Raw genomic sequence first — 11,559 nt, 5'->3', positions numbered from 1 at the left:
TGGTAAGTACCTAGCCAGTGGTTGAATGAGTGAAAAAAAAAAAATCACTGAATTGTCTTGATTTACTGTCTGGACATGCCCTACTTAATTCTTAGAGAATTCTTTTTCATTCTGTTTATCACTCAGTCCAATGTTTGCTCCTTGCACTTTCATCTAAACTCTCCCTCAGTCTTTATTACGTGCTTTTAGCATTCTTGTAAATTATGCCAATAAAGAGCAAAGGAAAGCCTAGCTGGCAACTGGCTTTTTCTGCTCAGGAGTCCTGGGAATGTCCTCCAAAATTGTAACATTGCAGTGGTGGCTTCTTCCTTAGGTGAAAATGACGATGTGGAATGCCAAGACAACTGACTAACTTGAAAATAAATGAAAGGGTCACTTTATGTAAAAGCCTCAATGAAAAGTATAAAATTAACTAGGTACAACAAATCAGGTGAATAGCAATGCCTTTGCCTCTCTATGTCACCTTTTCCAAAGGAGTTATTACAGAGCTTCCTTTAGAATATGAAACATTTCTTTTTAAAGATTTATTTATTTGTTTGAGAGAGCGCCTGTGAACACGAGTGGTGGGAGGGGCAGAGGGAGAAGTTGAGAGTGAATCTTGAGTGGACTTCCTGCTGAGCATGGAGCCCAGGCAGAGTTTGATCTCATGATCCTGAAATTATAACCTGAGCTGAAACCAAGAGTCAGATGTTCAACCCACTGAGCCACCCAGGTGCCCCAGAAAATGAAACATTTACAGTTAAAAAAAAAAAAAGTAATCCCTCCACCCCTTCTAAAATAAAACTGATTGCAATCATCTCAAGTCTGCCTGGGTTCCAGAACTACATTCACTGTTCATCTCTGAGGCTAGGACTGTACCAGTAGCAGGATAGGTCCACACAGACCTTTCCAGATGAGTCAAACTATTGTACTTTTAAACATAAATATACAAAAATTAGATCTCAAATTTATTATGACAGTGGGAGTTACAAAATGGGTGAAGATGATAAATAGGAATGATCAGAAACCAAGACATTCCCTACCACCTCATGTAAGGGTCCTCTGTGCTCTTTCTTAGAAAGAAAATTGGAAATTAATCAGAACCATATTGCACACCACTTTCTATTTGATTAATATACCACTTGCTTTTTCAATTTTTACATTTAACATTGAATTTAACATTTTACATAAAACGGTGTATATTTTCTGTTTATGCCACAATGTCAGAGAGAGATTACCTTTTGCTTACTCTGGGTTTAGAGAATTGAAATAATTCTGATAGGTTGCTTGCCAAGATATTTGGCCTGGCTTCCACAGAAATTAAGTTTCAAATATCAAAAAAGTTTTACTCTGTAAAACTAATTTTAAATGCATATTTTATGCTATGAATGTAATATATTTAATGTTCTTTGAGGTTAGAATACAGATTAAATTTTATGAAAGATAATGTAATAACTTTGAAAAGATAAGCATACCTTAGGCCAGTTAACAGGTACATATAACTAAGTACACACTAAATAGTCTCTTATGTTAAAGGGGCACCTGGGTGGCTCAATCAGTGAAGCATCTGCCTTTGGCTCAAGTCATGCTTCCAGGGTCCTGGATTGAACTTCTGGTCAGGCTCCCCACTCAGCAGACACTCTGCTTCTCCCTCTCCCTCTGTATCTCCCCCTCCCCTGCTTATGCTCTCTCTCTGGAATAGATAAATAAAATCTTTAAAAATAAATAAATACTCTTCTCAATAAAATAGATTAAAAACACACAAAGAGAAATTCACTGATGAAGGGCAGTATGGCGTCATCAACCTACATGACTCACATATGCACAATCACTCATCCTAAAAATGGAATTTCACATTGCGCTGAGGTTTCCTAAGAATTCTATTGTGGAAGGAAAATTATCCTTCTATATTTATAGATATATATTTTTATATATTTATATATTTTATATCAATATTTATATAGATATATATTTATTCCCTTCTCTGGAATAATTGATCAAATACTAGATTTGATTGTTTTTCAGTGCTTATTACTATTAACATTTCTTTGGTGTTTCCACATACATTTTATAACTTTACCGATCATATTTCTGCCTTGAATTGTTCTTCCATTTTATAAGTGTGGATATCTTTTCTATCCTAGAGTTAGTTGAGAAAAAAGTGATATACATATACGAATACATGAGTGGCAAAAACAACAGCAATAACAACAAAACCATATTAACAATGAATGTGCATGATACTTACGAGGGTGCCTACGTGGGTACATTTTTATAGCTCCACAAACATCAATTTATTTATTTTTTCATGTATGCAACCAGAATAATGGTGTCTACTTTGCAGAGCTGCTTTCACAATTGATTGCAAAAACATATGGTTAAGCACCCAGTGCAAGTCTGTGCAGCGTGCACATTAAGTAAATATTAACTGTCCTTCCTACATCATCACTGAAAGTCCCTGGCAGCTCGAGATTCTCTGTATCACATCGTGTAATGCCTAATAACCATTGATATTGCTCCGTAACTCTTGGGTCTTATCTGAATCCCAAGGAATCCTAAGAATATATATTTATGCTTGACATCACTTCACTAATGTAAAGTATGCCAGTCTCAACTGGAGGAGATATAACTCCTTCACATATATGGTTAAGAAATGAAATTCTTTGCCTCTATGGACCCACGGGTCTTCAGTTTTCAATGACTCAAAATTAACTTGTGATCTTTTAATCACTTGGGCACTTATGGAAATAATCAGAAAGACATACATAATGGGGGTGAGGAGTGATTGGCTGAAGACCCAGTTTATACTATGTACTCAACCCCTCACTTTCCTTTGAATCTCCAGGTACACTGGACATCAGGATCACTAACACCAATTGGGTATGCAAATAAGAAATCAGCTTCAGTTCTACTAGACTAAATTTCAGGCCTATTTAGGTTTAAATTCAACCTACCTAGGTTTGAGTTTCAGAGTAAATTCACTCCTACTCGGATTCATTTCCAACTGCTCAAAAACATGGGCATAGTTACCAAGCTCAGGAGTTAAGGGTTCAATTACCCAGGAAGTCTGTGCAGTCCTTGAAGCCACAGGTTAGCAGGAAGGCCTTCCAACAACAATTTAGTAGGAAAACATACACTATGGCCACCGAAGCAGCTGCTTGTGCAAAGTTACACTGGCCTGGATACTGTTTTCCCAGATGTTAGTGTTTAGTTCTTACATCACAGGTATGACCCGGATGACCCAGGCTTATAAACTGGAGCCAGATAAATCACCGAAACGCAAAGAGTTCAGGTGCCTTTTGAGTAATACTTACAGTGGGGCAAGACATACCCCACAATGCCAAGTAGTAGAAGGAAACACTGAAGGGAAATGTCCACGTGCCAGTGTTAAGGAATATTATCTCCCAATTTCTCAATTGCGTGCAAGTGTGCATGCACGCGCACGAAGTCTTTTCCATTCCAATGCCTGCATTTACAGAAGAGAGTGAGGTCCTAACAAATGCGTGGACTTAGTTTTAAAAAAAAAAAATCAGTGCCATATCCAAGAAAAGGATCCTAACCTGACTTGCAGCTTGGTCTCTTCCCATTCAGCTTAATAATACTTGAGCGTTTCCTGGTATCTACCTGGGACCGCCTGGAAGTTTTCTTTATCAATGTCCGGCCTAAATAAAGATACTACGTAAATAAAACATAATCACAGATTTGCTGAGGCGTAATGAGGTTCCATACTACTGGATTGCCATTATGAAATATTATGTTTTTATCAAGGAGAGTGAGATTTGGGAGAAAAGAATTAGCTAAGGACAGAGAGAAAGGGAAATCATTTTTCTGATCCCAAAGAATGTAGGCACAACCTGATCTACACTCCTACCTGCAGGGAAGAAAGAATTGTGAAAAGTTACTGTTTTTTTGCCATGGAAATACAGGCTCACTCAGAATTAAAATCAAGTCTAGCTAAACCCAAGAAACTTTATTTTGCCACACACTCATGCGCGGGGGTGCATCCCCCTCCCCTCCCAGCTTGGCCACACTCTGGCAAAGCCAGGAGGGACTTTACTGAACACCGGCACCTGCTGCCTTCCGCTCCTTATTCTCAAGACTCCCACAAGCTTCCCTCTTAGGGACAACAGCAGTAGAAGGGAGGTTTCAGTGACAGAGGATAATGGCCTCCGTGCAGTAAAGCGTAGGAACAAAGGTCAGCTGTAATAAGAATCTTCATAGTTGTTGATAAGGAGGAAATAAAATCAGAAAAGAAATCTCAACCCAGTTTTCTTCCCCCCCCGCCCCCCTGCCCCGTTCTCTATTTACTTACTTAATGATGTCCTTATTATTTTCAGACTTCAGCTACCTGTCTACTGACAAGTGGAAAATTTTGTGATTATCTGGAAGAATGAAGTAAGGCAGTAACACTCCCATTCCTACATGACTCTCTGCTTTTATTTTGGTCCCTGTGATGAATTGTACTTGAGTGCAGGATACCTATTCGTAAATACAAGTCTGGATGTTTCTGTGTTTTGTCTTGCTCTTTGCATCTGCGAAAGAGAGTAAGGAAACCAGAATTATCCCTTAGTGCGGGAAGGGGCTGTGCCATGTTGCTTTCATAGGTTTTTCTCATGGTATGTCTCTATCTTCCTCCTCCTCCCCCTCCTCCTCTTTCCTTCTTTTCTTCCTTTGTTTCTCCTTTTCCTCCTTCCTTGCCCTTCTGCCTCTCCCCCTTCCTTCTCCCCAATAGATCTTTCCTCTTACACACACTGGTACATACACATATGTAAACATATACTCCTCAGTTTGAAGCCACGTACAGAGAATTCAATGACGACATGGAGACAATATAACAATCTAGCTCACTCTATCTATCTACCTTCTGTCTCTCTCTCTCTCCGGTGCCATACTTTTCTGCATCTACACAAGGAGGCAGGCTTTCCTCTCTTCATACTTCACTCCAGTTTCCTTGGATCCAGGCTTTTATTACATTTCAGGGGGTCAAGAAGTGTTCTCGGATTACTCTCAACTTCTTCTTATCGTGAGCATCACTTGACATGGTCCTAAAGAGGTGATACTATAGGATTTTGGCTCATAACAGAGACAAACAAACAAACAAACAAACAAAAACAAACCTGGAAGTTAGCCGTCAAAATAGAAAAACGATATGTCCATTTATCTAAAATTATTGGCCAAGCTGTGTTCATAAGAACACGTTATTTGGCTTATATTTAAATCATTTTTAACAACTGATGTGACTCACTGCCTGAGTCATAGTTATATTGTGAAGACAACCAAAACATATGAAATCTTTTGACTCATTCATCATGTGTATATTCTACTCAAGGTAACAGGCAGTTTCCTCTTCAAAAATGTCTGCAGTGCGATCTGGCTTTCACTATTTAAGAACCAGTTCTTATAAACCTGTTTTTAAGACCTGTTGTTTAATTCACAGACATCAAACAAAGTTGTAAAACCAGTTCCCCTATTAGGCTGTACCAAGAAGAGCCTACTTCTTGTCATTAGATTATGTAGTTGTCTCTGTTAAGCAGACTTGCATTCTTCCACTAGTACCTGGGGTCCACATTTTATAACTAAATTGCTTCTGTTTCGACAACTCGGGTTGATAAAGATGCTTTATCATAATTTATTAATTTATTTTAAAAATATTTTATTTATTTACTTGAGAGAGAGAGCTAGAGAGAGCATAAGCATGGTGAAGGGCAGGGGTCGAGACAGGCTTCTTGCTGAGCAGGGAGCCCAATGCAGACTCGATCCCAGGACCCTGGGATCACAACCTGAGCCAAAGGTAGATGCTTAACCAACTAAGCCACCCAGGCTTTATTATGAGTATGTCTTTAAATTAATAAATTATGAGGGCACCTGGGTGGCTCAGTCAGTTAAACGTCTGCTTTCGACTCAGATCATGATCCTGGGGTCCTGGGATTGAGCCCCGAATCAGGTTCCCTGCTAAGCAGGGAGTGTTTCTCCCTCTGCCTTTGCCTGTCCACTCACTTATACTGTCTCCTTCCCTCTCTCTCAAATAAATAAATCTTTTTTTTTTAAGATTTTATTTATTTATTTGACAGACAGAGATCACAAGTAGGCAGAGAGGCAGGCAGAGACAGGAAGGGAAGCAGGCTCCCCACTGAGCAGAGAGCCCCATGTGGGGCTCGATCCCAGGACTCTGGGATCATGACCTGAGCTGAAGGCAGAGGCTTTAACCCACTGAGCCACCCAGGTGCCCCTCAAATAAATAAATCTTTAAAAATAAATAAAGTTATACTCATATTTTCCACCAACATCTTAGTATGCTTCTGTCCTGAGATGTGTTACACTCTGGGAAGTGGGAATCTGCTTCATCAGCCATGGTTGTATCTTGATTCAAAAGACTGTGGTTGAAATGAAACCTATCTAAAGGTGTATCTTCTGCCTTAACATATAAAATGTTGATCCATACAGATTTTTTTCCAAAATGTTTCAAGTATCATGGTAAATTACCATACACACAGGATATGCCCCTAAGGTATTGGGCGTAGAGAATAAAGTAAGCAAATAAAATAAACTCACCTTGTCCACTGAAGTCACCTGAAAACAAACATAAGAACATCAACAAGAGATTGAGCAATGGAATGTACATCGTTGCGGAAAGCCCATTTTTATTTCTTTGCTATTGACTGAAGAGTTTATTATTTCTGCGGAGCTGATCAAAATAAATAAATTCTGAATTTCTCAAATAATTCTAAGAAATTTTTAAAAAATACAAAATAACAAGTTGTTTTGCCTCCCTGGCGAGATCCCCTCACCTGTCCACCCTTTCCTTGTTGACCTGTTGACTGATATTCTTCCCCATTCTGTCCTCCTATTTTGTGTATTCTCCATGAGAATCTTCACCCTCTCCCTGGCGTTCAATCCCGACTATACTTGTGACCATAAAGCTACTACCAGTCCTAAATTCTCTATTAAACTTCAGGTTCATATTTACTGCTAGCTGGAAGACAGTACCTCCTAGGTATCTCACAAGTGTTAAAAATAAACCAATAGGCCCCCAATAGAGTCACTTATGCTAAGCTCCATGTCACCAAACCAAGGCTTAATTTAATTACAGTTCCAGCTCTCCCAGAAATGGAATCTTGAATCAGTTGATCAGGAATCATCTCAACAGCACTAATTAAATAATCTTGAGAGAAGTCCCTGTTATCCCCCAAAGGAAAATAAGCTTGCCATAACCTTGCACATGTTAATGTGCCTCTTCTCCATTTTCTTCATTCCAACTCCTTTCTGCCCATATAAGTCCTCCATTTTATAGGGTTCCTTGGATCTTCTTTATGGCTTCTAGATGGGATGCTGCCTGATTTGAATTCATTTTTCCACACACACACAAAAAATCCTCTTAAAATATTTAATATAGCTCAGTTTACCTTTTAACACAGTAACTCAATATTTTAGAATAAAATTTATCTGTTCCTCCCATCAACCCAATGTGACCCTTTCTTTTAAGTCTTATTTCATTAAATGTAAAATCTATTTGATTAGTCAAGAAATTTGGGCATTATACTTGATTTCTCCCTCTCCATTTATCCTACATAAACTCAAACTCCAACCCCTCTCACCAGGACTCCAAGATGTCACTGGAATCCATCCAATGGAATCCATCCCTCCAGTATCTTCCCTGCCTCCTGTTTCTCCACATCTTTGATCCACTCTCCTCCACTCTGTGCTCATAGTCACCTCTCCACTCAAACTCTGGGCTGCATCTAAGCATTCTCTTGCACAGGCTACTACATCTCTTCTCCACCTTTGCCTTTTTAACTCTTATGTGTCAGTTAGGCTTTAGCTTAGATATCATTTTCTCTGTGAAACCTTCCTTCACACTAGGATTCGGGGTACGCTGCCCTTCCAATGCAATCCCATATCATCCTACTGAATGAACTTTCCTACTCAGTTGTTCTGAACTTCATAATTTCTGCCTGTCTTGTTCACTGTTGTACTTCTAGAACCTAGCACACAGTACCTCGCATAGATGAAATATTCTAAATAATTATTAAATAAACTCATGGATTCATAAATGAGTGGTTTTAGGACTAGTTGAATACAAAATGGAATGAATTGGGTTGATGGCGGGAAATCAAACATTCAACAAGACAGTGAATGAGGACAAAATATTTTGTGAATTATTCCTAATGTCTTTTTTCTATCATAATTTCCTTAAAAATGCATTTATAAACTTGCAACTTTCACATGTTTGCAACAGATTTCAATAATTCCCATTCTTCACTCCCCACTGTATCTATGCCATTTGTCAAATAATTTTGCTAAGGTTACTAATGGTGGGAAGGGCACATTTCTCACTTCAGCTCTGGTTTCATCCATGATCAAGGCTTTGGTCCACAGGTTAATGAGAAAGTAACACAGTGTTAGTCTGAGTCTAAGACTCAAGAGGCTTGGCATGTTTCTGGTGGTCCTTTTGTGCCTCAGCCATTGCCATGGGAAGAATATGGCTGGGCCCACGCACTGATTCCAGGAAGAGAACATGAGACCCATGGAACAGAATGACCCCAGCCAAGATGCTTCAGCTGAACCCAGCCTAGATCAGCTGACCCCAACTGACCTCTTCCCTTGGTTGCTATATAAATGCCTATTGTTTTAAGTCACTGTGTTTTAGGATAGTTTTTTATACCAAATATTTGTGATGGCAATAACTGCCTGGTATATTTGTTACTTGAATGTTTGGATATATCTATTCCAGAGAATGGTTATGATATGTACTTGCCACTGTTCATTAAAAAATAATAGTTTGAGAAAAAATGTTTATCTTATTTAAGAGTTGAATCCAAAATACATAAAGAACTATGGTCTCTTCAGCAACACATATACTAAAATTGGAATGATACAGAGCAGAGCAGCAGGGCCCCTGCACAAAGATGAACACAAATTTGCAAATTACATAGAGAACTCATAAGAAAAAATACAAACAGGGCTCCTATGTCTCAGTGGGTTAAAGTCTCTGCCTTCAGCTCAGGTCATGATCTCAGGGTCCTGGGATCAAGCCCCACATTGGGCTCTCTGTTCAGTGGGGAGCCTGCTTTCCCCTCCTCCCCCCGCCTCTGCCTGTCTCTCTTCCTACTTGTGATCTCTCTCTGTATGTGTCAAATAAATAAATAAAATCTTTTAAAAAATTTAAAACTAAAGCACACATTTTATGATTCCATTTACATGAATATTCATATAGGCAAAACAAGTATAATTGTTAGAAATTAGTGTTTTGTTTTGTTTTGTTTTTCTCTCTCTCTTAGGGGAAATAGTGCAGAACTGACTAGAAAGAAGCTTGAGAGGATTTTCTGGGATTTGGGAAATGTTTACTATTTCCACAGATGGCAGTTAAATAGGTGTATATGATTAACAAAACTCTTCAGAATGAATATTTAAAATCCATGCATTATATGTAAATTGTACAGCTACATCCATGAAAGATTGTTTTGGCCAAAGGAGATGGGGAGACTATATACACAGATGAAAAGGAACGAGACACATATATACACAGAGAAAGAAAGAGAAATGATCAAACCTTAAGGCTACACTTCAAGGGGGCAGTTGCAGTGTTTTGCAACCATTTGATAGGGGAGGGAGCTGTCCATACACACAATTTAATAACAAAAAGAAATAGTACTTTCTATGGGGAACATGTGGTATTTGTGAATGAATGCCTGCTACAGGTGGTCCTGAATAATAATCTGACAAAATACAGATGAATAAGAGAAAAACATAATGTACTGACATGGACAGCATACATGCATGTGTGAGGAACTCAGTGGCGGGTAACTCAAAGGGATGGTTCAAACTTGGACTTACGTGGCATTTGGACAAAGAATGACAAATTTGTAGGGAAGTGACAAGACAAAGGGAGAAGAGTTTCCAGGCTTCTGGGAGCTGCAAACTGTGGGAAGCCACCTACATGAGAGAAACTAATGGAAAAGGAGGGCCTTTTTTTTTTTTTTAAGATTTTATTTTATTTATTTGACAGAGATCACAAGTAGGCAGAGAGGCAGGCAGAGAGAGAGGGAGAAGCAGGCTCCCTGCTGAGCAGAGAGCCTGATGTGGGGCTCAATCCCAGGACCCTGGGATCATGACCTGAGCCGAAGGCAGAGGCTTTAACCCACTGAGCCACCCAGGCGCCCCAAGGAGGCCTTCTTAACAAAGTTTGTCTGTGCAGGTCCATTTTGGTGCCAGCTTTCCATCTTCTGCATGGCCATAGAGCTTCCCCGGGAGAGGGCATGTGGGGCAGTTTTCCTTTCCAGAAGCTTTTGCTTTGAGTCAGGTAAGAAGCTCTGAGAAGGCTTCTTTCTGCATGTCTTGAATCTCCTTATACTAAAGCTGTACATTAGCGGGTGGCATATTCTGATTCTCCACACTAGCTAGTAAGCAGTGATGAAAGTATTGATATTTAGGGCTAAGTCCTTATTTTTACTAATCTTGGAACCCGGAAATCAACAAACTTCAATTCTTCTCACTATGCTCCATGTGCCAAACCCGAACACCACTTTACACCATGGTGTAATCGTTTTGTTTAAAAGTGAACTAGTCCTTAATGAGAGCTCATAATACTGCCTTCTAGATGGGTTCATGCTAATCACTTTTTTTTTTGTAATTTAGATTTAATACTTTGCATAATACCATAGATGAATTCCTGAGGAAACTGTAGGTAAACTGTGATCAAATCATGTTCATGCACTGGAAAGGCTCACTATTTAACAGAATCACTACAGGAAAATTAGATGGAACCTCTCTCTATGCAATAGTGCCAGTGTCCCTGATGGCAAGCAGAAGGAATACATTGATTTTTCTCAAAGAGGAAGTGGATGCATTGGAGAGAGAGCTGGGGCTCAGGGCAGTAAAAGCTTATGTTCCAAACCAGACCATGGCCACAGAGCTCTTGAGTGCCGTGTGATAAGAACCGCAGTCAAAGTCACAGCGCAGGCACAGAGCACTCACACAGCAGTTCCCACGGCGACGGCTGTGGCTTCACCCAGTGCCCTCACTCTTGGGTCATTCTCCTAATCAGCACTCCCCTAGAAAGTCCAAATGTCCAAAGGACTATCATGGGACCTGCTGCATGGGACCCCCTGCTTTGACCCCACAGTTTTCATAGCAAGATGTGGACCCTACTGCCTATGCCAAAGACACATGAAGGTACAATTCTCCAAAGGGTAATCCTTGGGTGCCTGGGAATGGTGAGAAGGACTGGCAGTGGGGGCTGGCAGTCCCAAATTGACAAATGTCAACTACAATTTTGTTCATAGTTGAAGAGTTTCAAGTTGATGCAACATGGAGATACAGTTTTTTTTTACATATAAGACTGGCAAAAATGAAAGCATCCAAAGTATCCTATTACTAAGAGTGCTGGAAAGCAGTCTCCCTATCCCATGGGTTGGCATGTAAACTGTTATAATTTATTTAGGGAGCAATTTGGCAATTTCTATCAAATTTCAGACTATGTAATCTCTTTGAACCCACAATTGACTTTCCAAGACTGAAAAGCTATCCTTTTCCTTTTTTTTTTTTTTTGTCAAGTGCCTTTTTATCACTAATTAATACTTC

General features: G+C 39.5%; 1 non-coding gene across 1 annotated transcript; it reads left to right on the top strand.

Moving 5' to 3' along the window:
• The first annotated feature begins 8,816 nt into the window (after positions 1-8,816).
• Positions 8,817-8,921, top strand: LOC116856818. The gene has a single exon (XR_004380632.1). It is a non-coding gene; the product is annotated as a U6 spliceosomal RNA (small nuclear RNA).
• The last annotated feature ends 2,638 nt before the right edge of the window (positions 8,922-11,559 follow it).

The sequence above is a fragment of the Lontra canadensis genome, unplaced genomic scaffold (assembly GCF_010015895.1).
Source record: "Lontra canadensis isolate GAN:19392208 unplaced genomic scaffold, GSC_riverotter_1.0 scaffold112, whole genome shotgun sequence".
Classification (NCBI taxonomy): Eukaryota; Metazoa; Chordata; class Mammalia; order Carnivora; family Mustelidae; genus Lontra; species Lontra canadensis.
This window is presented reverse-complemented; position numbering and strand designations above follow the sequence as displayed.